Source organism: Mustela putorius, unplaced genomic scaffold (assembly GCF_011764305.1).
Source record: "Mustela putorius furo isolate JIRA1106 unplaced genomic scaffold, ASM1176430v1.1 tig00000592_pilon_pilon_pilon, whole genome shotgun sequence".
NCBI classification, from domain to species: Eukaryota; Metazoa; Chordata; class Mammalia; order Carnivora; family Mustelidae; genus Mustela; species Mustela putorius.
The window spans coordinates 7241069-7255655 of record NW_025421426.1 but is presented as its reverse complement, the minus strand read 5'-3'; positions in this window follow the sequence as shown (position 1 = coordinate 7255655).

The following is a 14587-nucleotide window of genomic DNA, read 5'->3' as shown; positions in this document are numbered from 1 at the left end:
AGCAGAGAGCCCGATGTGGGACTCGATCTCAGGACCCTGAGATCATGACCTGAGCCGAAGGCAGCGGCTTAACCCACTGAGCCACCCAGGCACCCCTCAGGCCCATCTTCTGAGAGGTGCCCTGGGGTCGGGATTGGAGTCTTCCAGAGGATACCTGGTTGTTTCCCAGAGAAACAGGCAGAATGCTTGCTGACTGGCTCCACCCCTTCCCAGTCTCCTTGCCCCAACCCCTTGACCAGTGTGGTCTGGGCTCACCTCCCAGATGAACGGCTGGATCTTGAAACCTCACCTCAGGTTCCGGGGGTGAGGGCCTGCTTCCGGGGAAACCCACACCAAGACGCGGAGTGGAGATCTGGGTTTACATTCTGCACACGTGATGGAGGTGTGTGTGTGCGTGTGCACGCGTGACATACGGGTTTTCCCTGAGTGGGGGGATTTGCAAGACTGAGACATGGCTACACGCCTGTGTCGAGGCACCTCTGTGCGAGGCGGGGAGGCTGCGGTCCTCTCATCGCATCTCCCTCGCGGGGCGGTAGTGCAGGACAGAAGCTGTGCAAAGGGCAGCAGAGGGAAGGGGAGGGGGAGGGCAGGCGAGGGAGGGGCAGGGGAAGGAGGAGAGGGAGGGACGGGCCATGGGAGAGGGAGGGAGGGGATGATGTGGATGTTCCTGGGGTTGGGGGCGCAGGAGCCGCCTGACGACTGGGAGACACGAGGGTCCCTCGCTGGCCCCTCAGAGCTGACGAGCTCTGCGAGGACATGAGATGTGTCCGTCAGGTCTCTGGGGCCAGTTTCCAGGCCAGACAGGTGGGGCCCGGACCTGTGTGTGTGCAGACTGACACACATACACACGCGCACACACCTGTACATGTGCACACATGCCTCACAGCCACACACACTTGGGCACTCAGACGTAGCACGTCCCATGTCATTAGAATGCCAGGCTTGGCCCCGTGTGGCCCTGCGGACCAGAGCCCAGTGTCCCGCGGGTGAGCCCTGGTGCCGGGCCACTTGCTCTCCATGGCAACCCGGCCTCGTACCGGCCTGTCCGTGTGAAAGCTCCGGGGCTGACTGATCTCGCCTGTTTGCCTGTGCACGTCTGCTGCTCGCTATGCGGGGCCCCCACGGTGATGTGGGGCAGCGAGGCACAAACCTGGGTCTGCTCTGTGTGGGGGGTGTCTGTGGCCTGCAGTTAGGACGGGGTTGGGCTCCGATCAGCATGAAAAATACACCAATAGTCATTGGGGTACAGCTGCCGATTGCTTTCCAAGTGCACGGTATGGCGTGTGTATTAATCCCAAAGAATCCATCAGGTCTGGTGGGTTCTGAAGGGTCTCCCTGGTGAAGTGGGGTGCGGGGAGCAGTGAGAACCTGGCAAGTTCCATCCCACCCCCCACGCAGTCCTGGAATCGCTGTGGGAACGCTGGGGGGTTGGCATCGGGGCACGAAATGTGGGAGAAAATCTGAATGTGTCTGTCTAGGGTGTGCCTAGGGACCGGGGGTGACGAGGACTGTGGAAACCCCAGGGCCCCACATGGCAGGACTCCAGACTCTGCACGGCCCCCCTCGGGGTATGGGGCCTGGTGCATGGGGGTCTGGGGTAAAAGGTGGAGGCAGGAAGGGCTGGAGAGAAAGACCCTCCATCTCCAGCAGGGTCTCAGACCCCAAGGCCCTGACGGGCTTGGCAAGTGGTAAAAGGAGGCAGGACCCCACCCCAGCAGCCAGCACCTTCCGGGGGATTCCCGCCTGCCAGGCCCGGGCCCGACTGGTGTGGATACAGACTTGGCCCGTCCCCAGCCTGAGTAGTGGGTCCCGTCACTGCTGTGGTCACGAAGGGGCGGCACCCAGGGAGGCCGATGGGCCCGCCCAGGTCACACGGCCAGCCAGGGCCCATGGACGACTCTGCACAGGAGTCTGGGGGCAGGTCCTGGGCCTCGTGCTGGGAGACGATGGGGTGCGGTGGAGACCGTCCACACTGTGGGCACAGGCCTGTCCACAGGGACAGCGGGACTCACCCACCGATCACCACCCAAGGCGGTGTGGGCCCAGGGCCACCCCTTCTCCCGCGACCTCAGGAGAATCAAGCTGTCGGAGGCTCGAGGGGAAATCTCCAGGTTCCACACACTGACACCGGATTCACGTTTCTCAGAAACACAAAGGGGGACAGACCAGACTCGTCTGCAGCTGCTATTGGGCCAGCGTGACCTCTGGACCGTGGGGAGAAACGTTGTGATCATCAAGGGTGCGCTGGGCGGTGTGGGGTTAGGACACAGTTACAGGGATGTGACGGGAGCTGTCCCGACAAGCTCACGGTCCCAGAGTGGACAGTGACCCCTACTTTCCCGGGCTTGCCCTGGCTGCTGAAAGGTCAGGAAGCAAAAGACCCCAGTTTTGTGGCCTCCATTGGCTGGAGACAGGGCTGGTCCTGTGAGCCAATACCCCTACCCCCCCACCCCTGCACGAGGCCCTTGTCCCCCACGCCTGCAGCCACTTGCATCTATAGAGCTCCCCTCCTCGCCCATGCTGAGCCCTGAATCCTGCTGGGCCAGGGCAGAGGCCGGCCTGGACACTGTCCTCCCGGTGCCGCGTGGGCAGAGGGACCCCTCCAGAGCCCGATGGAGGCCCCACAATAACTGTCTCCCTCACGACGGCCCTCCCTTCCTAAAGGGTCACTTCCGGAGAATGGCAGGTGGCGGGCCCCAGATTTCGGCCTCTGACGTCGCCTGTTTGCTCCCTGGGAGCAAAGCAATCATCCTTTGTAAGCTCTGATGGGGAACAACTGGCCGCTGTCGTTTAATGAGCAGGGAGCGTGCTCAGCGACAGCCTCCCACAGGGCTCCGTAACGTCCATTAAACCTGCCTGTGCGCCCCGTGGCTCTCCGCAGCCGGCCAGGGGCCGCGGAGGCCATGCAGCCCCTAGTCCCGACCTGGCTCCCGAGCCTGAGAACAGCCTCCAGGAGAAAACGCCAACCAGCCAAGATTCCTGGCAACCGCTCAATCCGGCAAATTATTTCTTGCAAATTACTTCTTAAGGCTGAAATCCGGGCAGGACCGCGCAAGTTCACGGGCGTCTGTAATCTGCTGGTGTTCAGCCGCCTGGACACATCTGAGGGCAAGCTGCTCATCCGTGGGCGGGGGATGCTGTGGAAACTGTAGCCGCCCTGATCAGCCAGGTGCCTTCTCTGCTCCTTCCCATCGCCTTGGGAGAAGGTGGTTATGGCCAGGAGGCCTGGCGCCAAACCCCCTCTGGCGCATCACCAGGAGACGGGGTGTCAGGAGGGACAGCTTCCGCTGGGAGGGGGCCCCAGGTGTGTCCCGGGCCCTCCCTGTCCTGAGGGACGCCCGTCTGAGGCTGGGCACGGACACGAGGCGGGCAGTGCTGCGGGGTATGGATGAAGGGTGTCCGGTCACCAGGCACGGGTTGTGGGCAGGGGGCCAGAAGCCCAGATGGAGACCTGGTGCTCACCCCAGTCACAGGAGTCAGAGAGCAGGGGAGGCCAGAGCCCTCGTGCAGGCCCTGAGACTCGTAGTCTGGGGCAGCCCAGTGGCAGACTGCTGAGACTACACGTCACGAAGTGGCTACGTGGAGCCAGCCCTGGACATCCTGCATGCCAAGCCCCCTGTCCGCGGACATCTCGCCAGACAGGACCCACGCCCGGGAATGCACCAGTCTGTGTCACTTTGTGTCCCTTTGTTTCTTGCAAGGATGGAGGCTCTAGGCCCTGCTGGTGGCCTGTCGGTGTCTCCTGCTCACAGCCCTCTCCCGGTGCCCTGCCCCACGTGCTTGGTGTCTGCGCAGCAGCGACAGCCCAGGCTTGCTCCCAGGGCTGCATTCTCCCTCCTGCAGAAAGCACCTTGTGGGGGTATTTGTCTCTCCTGCTTCCCCGTCTCCCATGGGCTCCTGTCTCAGAGCTTCCCTGCCGAGGCCCAGGGACTCCCGTGTCTCATGGTTGGAGGCCCCCACGTGACATCCCTCCCCTACATGTGTGGAATCGTCAACTCCAGGAAATCTCTAGTGGGTGGGTGAGTGGGGGCGGGGAGCAGGTTAAACACGGAGTGTAGGGAGAGGCAGGCAGCAGGGGTGTTAATTTTTCTTAAAGAGTTCCAGGCTGCTGTTCAATGCCTGGTCTATATAAAAGTATAGGCACAGGCTCTGGGAAAACTGATGTTCCACTGCCAACCATGCCTGTCTTTTAAGGATACCCTTTGCACATCAGTCTGGACATCTGGTCTACTCACATCGCTTTTTTTTTTTTTTTTTTTTTTTTTGGAGTCCCTTGCAACACGCTGGGCGTTTCCACCCCAACAGCAAAGGTCAGGCACTGTGATAACTGCAATATCTTGTTTCATCTCATAAGAGCCCTATGAAGTGGATGCCATTGTTATTTCCATTCTAGAGATGAAGAAATAGGCACAGAGAAGTTAATTAACTTGCCCAAGATCATCAGCTGGTGAGCAGTAGAGCTTGGATTTGATCAAGGTAGCCTGGAACCAGAGTCTATGTTCTTAACCATTCATTAGAGGGGCTCTGAATACTCTTATGCAATTTCAAGAAATTTTTAGTATGGGGGCGTGAAGAACAATGCTTCTTCATGGGTCCCATGGAGCCCATTGGGAAGGGCGGGGTTGGCTGTAACTCGGATTCCACTCTGCTTTGGTCTGTGCCCAGAGCCCCCTTCCTGACTCCTCCCAAGATCGGCTCCTTCTCCTTCTTTAGGACAGAGGTCACATGTCCCTTCCTCACTCCCTGAGTCCCCATCCAAGTCCGCCTGCCCGTCCCTCCAGAGCCTCAGCCTGGTTCAATTCCTTCTTTGCACGTTTCAGTCTCTGAAATTGTCGGCCGTGCTGTGCTGCTCATTGTCTGTCTCCTGCCAGGAGTGCCAGGTCTGTGGGAGCAGGACTGGGATCACGGCTGCACCCTCAGAGCCTGGAGCTGGGCCTGGCCTAGAGCAGGTGCTCAAGGATGCCTGTTGGATGAGTACCATGTGCCGGTTCTCATCGCCCCATCCAACATAGCATTGTCTCATCCAACCTGCTCTCTCGACAGAGGAAATGGGGCACGGGGGAGCCCTCCCAGTCAGGGCCCTGACCATGCGGCTGCACAGCCACACAGGCACACGCCATGGACACACCTGACAGGTGTCGTTGACCTTCCAGCAAGGGGGAAGCCACCTGTCCCTGTCTCCGCTCAGCCTCCAGAACCCACTCCGTGAGGGTCCCCCAAAGCCACAGACCATGGGACACAGAGGGGGAGGGGTCTTGTGGGAAAGACCCCCTCCTACACACCCCTGCATGGTGGGGGGGTGGAACATAGACCGGGGGTGGGGGGATGCTCGCCCATCCCCAGCCAGGACGGGGTCTCCATCCTTCCCTGTTTCATTTGGCTCTTCTCTTCTGGAAGAAATCCTGACACTTCTCTCTTCATCTTCTCCGTCCTCTTCCTCCCTCTTTTTCTGGCTCTTTTGCTCTGAGGGGCGGTGGGCCCAGGAGGCAGTGGCGTAAACCCCCGGAAGACTCGCTTCCCTTGCCACATCCTGAGCCCAAACCAGGCAGCATCCTTGGGAGCTGAGAGTCGACGGCGCTAGAGAAAAGCGTGGGCAGTTCCAGCAGCAAGATTTTCTGGCAAGAGAGGAGCGAGGGAGTCTGTGCCCGTGCAGTCTTGGTCGGGGAGTCTCTTCCAAACACCCAAGCTGAGTTTTCTCAACTACCTGTGGCTCTCCTTGCAGAGCCGCCTGGAGACGGTGGGCCGTGGGGAAGCCTCATTCTGGGGCAGCAGGGGCAGCAGGACCTCCCGGGTCAGAGTCTGGGGGGGACACCTGCGGGACCCAGACCCAGTGCTCAGCTCTCTCAGTGCGGGGGTGGGTGTGTGTGTGGTGTCTCTGGAGGGTCTTTGGACCTTGCTCAGTCTCCACTTTCCTCATCTTTGCAACGAGAAGAACAGTTGCTGGGGTTGTTGGGGAATTCCCTGAACGGAGGGACACCAGGACACGCTTGCAGAGTGTGGAGCTGCTCTCCACCCGTGCATTATTCCACAAGTCCGATGTCAAGTCTTCGATCCCATAGAGCAAAGGTAGCTTTGCTATAGGTGGACCAAAGGTAGTCCACACCAGAACATTCTTTTCACTAACCTCACTTTGTTCAGATTTCACTAGTTTTCACGAGTATCTTTTCTCTGCTCTACAAGCTCATTCAGAACATCGTAGTATAAACACTGTGTGCCACAAGCTTTTTGGAACGTGAACCAAATTTAAAAATGCATTTTACATCACTAGACAATATGCCCCTTTATGTAAACAGAAACACAATACTTAACTTTTAGCAGCGGGGATATACTCTGGTCTATTCTATTCCTTTCCATTTCATTCCTTGTATCTCTGCTACCCATCCTGTCCTTTCCTATTCCAACATAAAAATACTCTTCAAGATGTGATAAGTTGAACCCACAAGGAGATCACTCAGCACCTGCATTTAAAAACCCATCTTGCATAAGAATGTTCCCTCATTGCTTTTGCCACAGCGTGTAACAATTCTGTTTATCTCCTTGACCCACTGGGAGCTCTTTGCTCTGTGGGAAAACATCTTTATCTTTCCTTGGAGGCTGACACTGGGCACTGTCCCTCCTGTGCGTGCTCTGTAAACGTCCAGCCCCAGGACGGCTCAGGGCAGAGGGACTTTTTTTACTATTCTCTCGCATTTTGTCATAACTATTTTTGCAGGGTTAGAAGCTCAACCAAGGAGTGTCTACTTTGGAGATGTGGCCGGTCCGTAATGGCATACTTGGAGGCACCAGAGCTCAGAACTAACCAGTCTGGCAGCTTGTAAAGAGTTTTGCCCAGGCAGCGGTGCATGAGGGAGGGGTGCTCCCCGCACTGAGGCATTTTAAGATTTAGATTTACATGCAAACCTAGAGCCTGGAAATGAGCGGGGTGTTTTCAGTTGTCACAGTGATTGGGGTAAAGATAAATGTCCTTCCATGCCTGGGACCGTCCCTTGTAATGAATTGTCTTGCACAAAATGCCAGTGACGTCCCCTATCTAGTTGCTTTGCCAGGATCGGACTGAGATGGGAAATAGGGTGATGGGAATGTCCGTTTCGCCCCATGGGCTTTCCATCTTTGCAAATATTAGTCAGTAAGCGTTATACTAGAGGAGGCCATTCCTGGGACAACTGGTGGGCACATTTCAGAGAACCGCCTGGCCCTGGACAGCCAGGTTAGGTTGTGAGAGTGGTGAGTCCTGACAGATCCAGGCTCCCCGGGTCCTCCGTTGATGGAAGGCACTGCATGCTCTATTTACCACAATGAGAGGGGTCCATGCTCTTGGGTAAATCGTCTGTAGTCACACCCTGGCACGCCTTTCTAATCACTGTCCTGGGTCTCTGGGAGTGGGACCATCTGCTCCTCCCCAGATGTCTGTCCTGCAGGCACTGGGGGCCCAGGGGCTCAGGCAAATGCCCTGGGTCTTCCTGGACCCGTTCTCTCCCCATCACCAGCCCATCAGCACAGCTGTCTCCATGGATCTTCTTCCAGAAGGCACCTTGCCCGGGTCTGTCGGGTCCATCTCCCTGCCTCTCCCAAGCACCAGTCACCCTTGCCTTGCTTCCCTAGTAGTTTCCCACCTTCTACTCTAGCCCCACATAGCAGTCAGGGGGACCTTGGAAGAGAGAAAATCAGTCCATGTTTCTCTGCTGCTCAGATCCCTTCAATGGCTCCCATCACGTGTACGCTAAAATTGTTCACTCAGATCTCTCCCTGCCTCTGTAAACTTACTCTCCTCAGGTCACAAAGGCCTTGCTCTTTCTTGAACACCCAGGTCCCTTAGCCACTCAGGGCTTTTGTATTTGCTGCATTGACCCCATTCGAGATGCTCCTTGCTTGCTTCTGGGCACTTCCAGCTCTTACTCATCCTTTGGGGCTCAGCTGATAAGACACCTCCTCTATGAGGCCTTCCAGGATTACCTTATTTGCAGAGGTCTCTATCCCCTCTTCACTGTGTATCACACTGTCCTATTTTATCCTTTTCATAGCGCAGATAATTGCCTGTAATTGTCATGTCTGTCTGTCACCCCAATGAAATGCCAACTCTGTGAGGATAGGGACTGTGCCTTATTCACAACTGTAACCTGTGTACCTCAAACAGGGGTCAGTTGACATTTGGTGAACGACTAGGAATAATAATCGGAATGTATCTAGGAGGCATACGACATGCCGATACCCTTGTGAGCCTTTTATGTGCCAAACTCCTTCAATTCTATCCTCATTCCACGAGAGAGGCGACCCCAGCCTAGATAATCAAATAGAGTCCCCGGGGAGTAAAGTGACTTGCCCAATGTCAGTGTCCGGCAGGGACTTGACCCTGTGCAGACTGAATTTAGATCTTGGTGCTTCCCCGCCATGCTTGGCTTCTGTGTATCCTGGGTTGGACGGAACGTTAGCAGTCTTGGGGCTGAGGTTCTAGAAGTCTCAGGATCAAGAGACGGAGAGAGACAAATCTCCAGTAACAGTGATAGATGCCGGCGCGGGGACAGGGAGCTCCAGGCGTGCAGGGAGTCGGGTAGGGGGGTGACTCGTTTCCTAGGTCTGCTGTAACAAATGATCACAGACTTGGCTGATTAAAACAGCATAGATTTTCTTCTCGTAATGTTCTGGAGGCCAGAGTCTACCATCAGTTTCACTGGGCTAAAGTCAAGGTGTCAACAAGGCTGGGTCTCTCTGGGGGCAGAGGGGAGAATCCGGTCCCTTGCCTTTGGCTTCTAGTATCCCGTGTTCTTGCTTTCCCTTTCTCGCGGCTCCTCTTGCCACCTTCAGGGCGCCCCTCCTCCACCCCCGCCCCTGCTTCTGACCTCATACTTTCGGACTCTGAGCCCCCTGGCTCCCTCTGGTAAGGACCTTCTGAAGACCTGTGTGGTTACCTGGGCCCAGGCGGAGAATCAGAATAATCTTCCTATCTCAAGATCCTTCACTTACCGCACCTGCAAAGTCCCTTTTGTCCCGGGAGGTAGAAATGCGCAGGGTCTGGGGATGAGGATGTGGACATTTATGGGGGCGGGGGCGCGTGTGTGCTTTACTCAGCGGACTCCAGAGGGTGGTGGGGGAAGATGCTGCTGGGCCGATGTGAAGGAATGGAGGCCATGGGGGCGGCACCTTCAGCAGAAGAGTGAGCTCAAAGCCTGCAGCGGGTGTGTGCCCGGCACGGTCCAACAACCCCAGAGAGGCCCGTGCAGCTCGGCTGGGTGGCGAGGGGGACAGCTGTGGGACATGAAGTCCCAGAGGCCGTGGCAAGGACCTGGGGTTTTTAACCTGAGTCAGTGGGAACCTGGGGGCTTCTGAGCAGAGGAGGAACAGGCTCTGACTCAGGTTTTCACAAGCGTTTGGGCTGCCAGGGTATGGGGGTGGGGATCCTCTGTCTGGGAAAAGAGTGGAAGAATGGAGACCCTCTGGGGGGCTTTTGCAGTAGCCGGGCTGAGAGGCTGGAGGCCTGGGCCAGAGGCTGAAATATGTTCCCTGATTTGCCTTCGGAACCAGAGATGTGCTCCTGGCTACCGAGCGAGCTGGTGCTGAGAGATCCTGGGGAGTCCCTCCCCAGGGAATGGCCCTGGCCTAGGGGAGCTGCTTTGCCCGGGGTCACTCTCCCTCCCTTTCCCCAGACTGGTAAGTACAGGGTTATAAAGACTCAGCCCCCTTGACTCACTTCAGGGCAGCTGTGAGGGGTCATCTCAGCTCCAGACCTCATCCGACTGACTGTGGGGTCACACCGAGAGTGTGTGGGGGCATAGGTAAATGCGTTGACGCGTGCGCATGCACACACATGCACACACGCACACACATACACACACACACACGGTTCTCCCCCCAGGGTCTCCGTCTCCATAACCAATTTGTTTAAAAAATGTATTTCAAGATTCCTAGGCCCATGTGAGGCATAGCGATTTATACTCGAAGGTCTAGTATAATGGGGGTAGAGAAGAGCTATTTATTATTTTTCTGTCCCATCTGAGTACGCGAAAGTTCTTCGTAGAGTCTGAGCACCAGGACGCCCTGGTAAGATCCCTAGTACCCCGGGAAAATGGAACAAACCAAATGCAAAGCAGCACATCCCCCATGTGAAAACTATCAACACAATCATCTCCTTCCGGGTCTGCTCACTCGTTTAGCAAGTACTGGCCGTGTCCCTTTGCTCGTAACCCCCCTCTGGTTTCCAGGACACAGCAGTGAGCAGTGATGGGATCCATGTGTTCCCGTGAAGCTCCGGTTCACGAGGCTAGACAGTATGCAGCTAAACAAATAAAGACACAGAACATTTCAGATTGTGAAAAAGGCAGGACAGGAAACAGAACAGGGGATGAGACGATAATGGGGTTGGGGCCACTGTCTCATCCTGGGTGGCCTGGAGGGCCTTTCTGAGGACATGCCATGCAGGCTGAGTCCTGAAGGATGAGAAGGGGCTGCCGTGGGAGATCAGAGGGAACAGTGTGCCAGGTGGAGGGAACAGCAACTGCAAAGGCCCAGAGGGGGAAAAGGCCTGAGAATTAAAGGACCAGGAATGAGGCCGGTGTGCATGAGGCATACAGGATAAGACTGGTTGGAGATGAGGACGTGGGAAGACTTCGCAAAGCATCAAGTGGGGTAGAAACAGAGGGAATAGGGGTATCATTCCTACTCTGGTGACAGAGGGTTTTTGCATCCAGCCCTCTGCTCAGAGACTGGGAGGACCTTCCCATCATTTTAGCTCATAAAGAGCCCTAACCTTCCGCCCTAAATCTCCATCAGAGGCCGCAGGTTGCCTCTGCGGGCTGCTACCCATTCTCCGTTTATCAAAGGCTCTTGCAGGCGCATTAAAACATTATCAACCCGGCCCCAGGCAGATGGAGGAATAGAGAGCTTCGAATCAAAAGGAGCTGCTGATCATCGTTACCCTAAGATACGCCTGCTTTCCCTTTGTTAAGGAATTAGACACAAGACTTCAATCTTCAAAAACAGGTAAATAAAACTTGATCTCTCTACCAAAAGAGGACCCCGAGGGAAATAACATGTTTCACAGTTCCGGCCTTTGGGGCAATATTTCCACACTCCCTTTTGTTTGCATCAAGGGTTAGACTTTGCAAAAATACTTTCTGATGCACAAGTTCATCTGTGCTCATTGAAATGTGTGAAAGGTGGTTACATGTCGCACATATTTATCATTCTTTTCCAGATCAAATAAAAAACAGGGAAAATGCCTGCAAATCCTCAGTTGTACATACTTTCTAGTAAGCACAATGACTCACTTTTGCATTTTTTCCTCATCTCCCGTTTCATCCCTTCCTTTCTCCGTAGTGTATATCTAACACTACAAACTCACGCTCCCACCCCTTTCATTCATGAGCATGTGGCGGGGGCATCTGTGATTTTTGTCCACCCAGCATCCACTCCTTCTCCTTCTGGCAGCTGTGCTCTGATTTTATTTTGGGCAAACGATCCCTCCCCTCTTGAATCCACTAGCCTCCAGTTCTAGATTTGGCCCGGTGCCCCAGGCCTCGACAATCAGAAAGTTCTCTCTCTCCGCCTCCACTCACACTCTCTTAGGTCAAAGTGGTTCCTGGGTGGCGAATGGAACTCCATGCCAGACTCAGTTTGATTTATTGGATAGAATTGCTCTCTTTTCTCCGGACTTGTTTCTGTGAGGCGGTGAGCCAGGCCAAAGAACAGAAAGGTGCTGTTTGTGTGTGAGGTCAATGCAGAGGAAAGCAGCCAAGAATTGGAGAGAAATGGAGCCTTGTAAACATTATTAGCACCCCTGGATCCAGCCATGCCTGAAGCCGTTACCCCTGAGCAGGTTTTTTCTCAGCCTCAGAATGATTTTACAGTTCCCGATTGCATCTTTCTTTCTGTGGGGGGTTGTCCTGTACATTGTAAGACATTTAACATCATCTTCGGCCTCTACCCACCAGACAGTGTGCTGCACATTCTCCCTCACTCACTCTCCTGCCCCCCCCCCAAGCGACAAACCCAGATGTCTCCAGACATTGCCAAATAGCCCTGGGGGGCGTGTATGTAAATTTCCCTCCATTAAGAATCACTACCTTAGACTGTCCACAGTTAGGTAAGTCTATAAATGTCCTTTCTGGCTTATATCTGTTTGAGTTGAGTTTCCATGCTTGTCTCCAAGGGGAAACGTTACCTTGACGATGTGGGACGGCACCTAAGGAAGAGGCTCTGGACGGCTGCTGCAAGGGACCAGATGCCCTGCTACCAAAAAGTCAATTCTGACTGCAGCTAAGCGGTTTCATGGTCTGCATCTATAGCTTTCGGGGTGAGACAGAGAGCCCCTGAACTCACCTGGTTGGTAATGAGAAATTGTCTCATGACCACCTCCCAGGGAGACAGAGGTGGGGGCCCTCCTTTCAACCTGCCATTATCTTGTGTTCCAGAAGGATCATAGACATTTTGCCAAAACTCAGACAAGCTGTAGTTCCAAGCTGTAGGTCCACGCAAGACCTCCCAGGTTGTCGCAGTGCGTTTGCTCCCTGCAGTTACTGTGAAAACAGGGTCATGTCTGTGCGGTGATTAAAACAACATTTAGCCACTACAATAACCAGTCCCAAACACATATGGGGGTGGGGCAGGAGGGCTTCCATCATCTGTACAAAAAAAAAACCAGGGGAAAACATCACTGACTCAAGTAGATATTTCCAATTTCTAAACAGTTGACATATTCGAGGCCAAACATCCAAGACTTTTGGTTGTTAATTTCCGTAGCTAGAGCAGATCTGAGAACACTGTGAGTTACAAAGCTGACTTTCACGTCTGTCTCAGTGCAGTGCTGGGCTGGGGGTCGGACGGCTGCCCTGGTCACAGCCGCCTTGTAACTCTTCCTTGGAAATCCTGGCCCTTTTCCCCAGGACCCATGGGGATCCCGATGTGTACACAACAATGATGTGGGGTTCCTGGCGCTTTGATGTTTCATCTGAGAGACTGTCCCCTAAGGAATGTTCTGGCACTCCATTGTTCTCACTTGAGATGATGCTGGAGGTGTGACACTGGTCTTGTCTTTGGTCCAGAGAACCCAAGAGTGAGAAGGGAAAGTGAGAGCCAGGACATTGAGGCAGGAGCTCATTCCTGGGCTTTGGGAAGATGGAGGAGAGCTGAGAATCTGGGACCCACTTCAGAATTTTAAGTTTTTCTTTCTTCCAGGAAGGCCCAAATTCATGCCATCTCTGATCTCTGATGAGGGAAAGGTCGAGGGTCCTCAGGCTCCTGTCCTTGGCTGGGGACCCCCAAGTTTCAGCACTTCCTTGATCTTGAAGTAAATTCAGGACCGGGACTACATTGAGGCAGGTCAGGCACTCGCCTGGGGCACAAAAATTTAGGGGGTGCCCCCAAATCTTAGTAATCAAGATAAATATGATATTAATGCAATATTTTAAAAATCAAAATGAATGTAAAAATCTGCAATAAACAAAATATCAAATTTAAAAATAAAGACAGAATTTATTGTTCTTTTAGGAATTAAAATTTGAGATGTATACCTCTAACTTCCTGGTTGACTAAAGTAATCCTATTTGTAACTCTCACGATGAGACCCACGACTTATTACATAAATAAAAGCCCTAACCAGCCAATTTATATCAGAAACAAATCGTGACTTTTTTTTTCCCCCTGAAACAGCTGAATCAGATTTTCACAGTATTTTATGATCCCAATGGATATGATGTTTGAGTCATTCATTGATAGAAATGACCAGGCAAGTCAGCTGACAACAGGAACAATCAAAACAATGAAACCCTAATCTAGATGGCAAAGCAGTTAGGGTTTCTAAGTCCAGCCACCAAAATTCTTGCAGTCAACTCAGGATCGTCACTCCGTCTGTCCCAAAGGACCCTCCCTGAGTGAAATGAGGCGTATTTCTCGGGTCTGCGGAACCCCAGAGAAGAAAACTCATTTTATGATCTGAAGGGAGATGAAAAGCGTATTTTAACAGCGCATTTCAAACGTACTCCAGGCTCATCACAGAAGCATCCAAGTGCCTCCATCATCTAGAAAGCCACAGGAGAGCGAATAATAAGTGTGGAATATGCGAACGATCCATTTTGTTTTTTACAGAATGCAACGGAGCCAGGGAAAAGCCTCACAAAAGATCTAAAGACAAAATAAGATCTCTGCTGTTTGCAAAGTCAAGGCAGTAATGAGGTGATTAAGCAAAAACAAACCTGGGATTTAACCTTAACAGAATCTATCGTTTTAATTTTTTTTAAAGGTGGAGAAAATGCCGTAGAAGGGTGTCTACAGGTTCAGGAAACAGCTAGGAAAATGGGAATGCTGCGCTCTGGGCTTGTCACAGCTCTGTCCCCGGAGTGTGAAATTAGTGACTGAGGCGGATTTCACAGGCACTTTGCGGGAGCGTGGCGGTGTGGCGGCGGATTTGCGACAGGGGCCTCCCCGCCAAGTCCTGCCCACTTGCAAGCTGCTGTCGCTATTCATACAAAGCACAGATAATCCCGGGTGTCTGGAGCGTTTTGCATTTATATTGAATGCAGCCTCCTTCCGTGGGCGTGAGGCTAGCCCATGAGTGGAGTGGCCTGGGTGGGGGGGGGGGGGGACACGTCGTGAGACT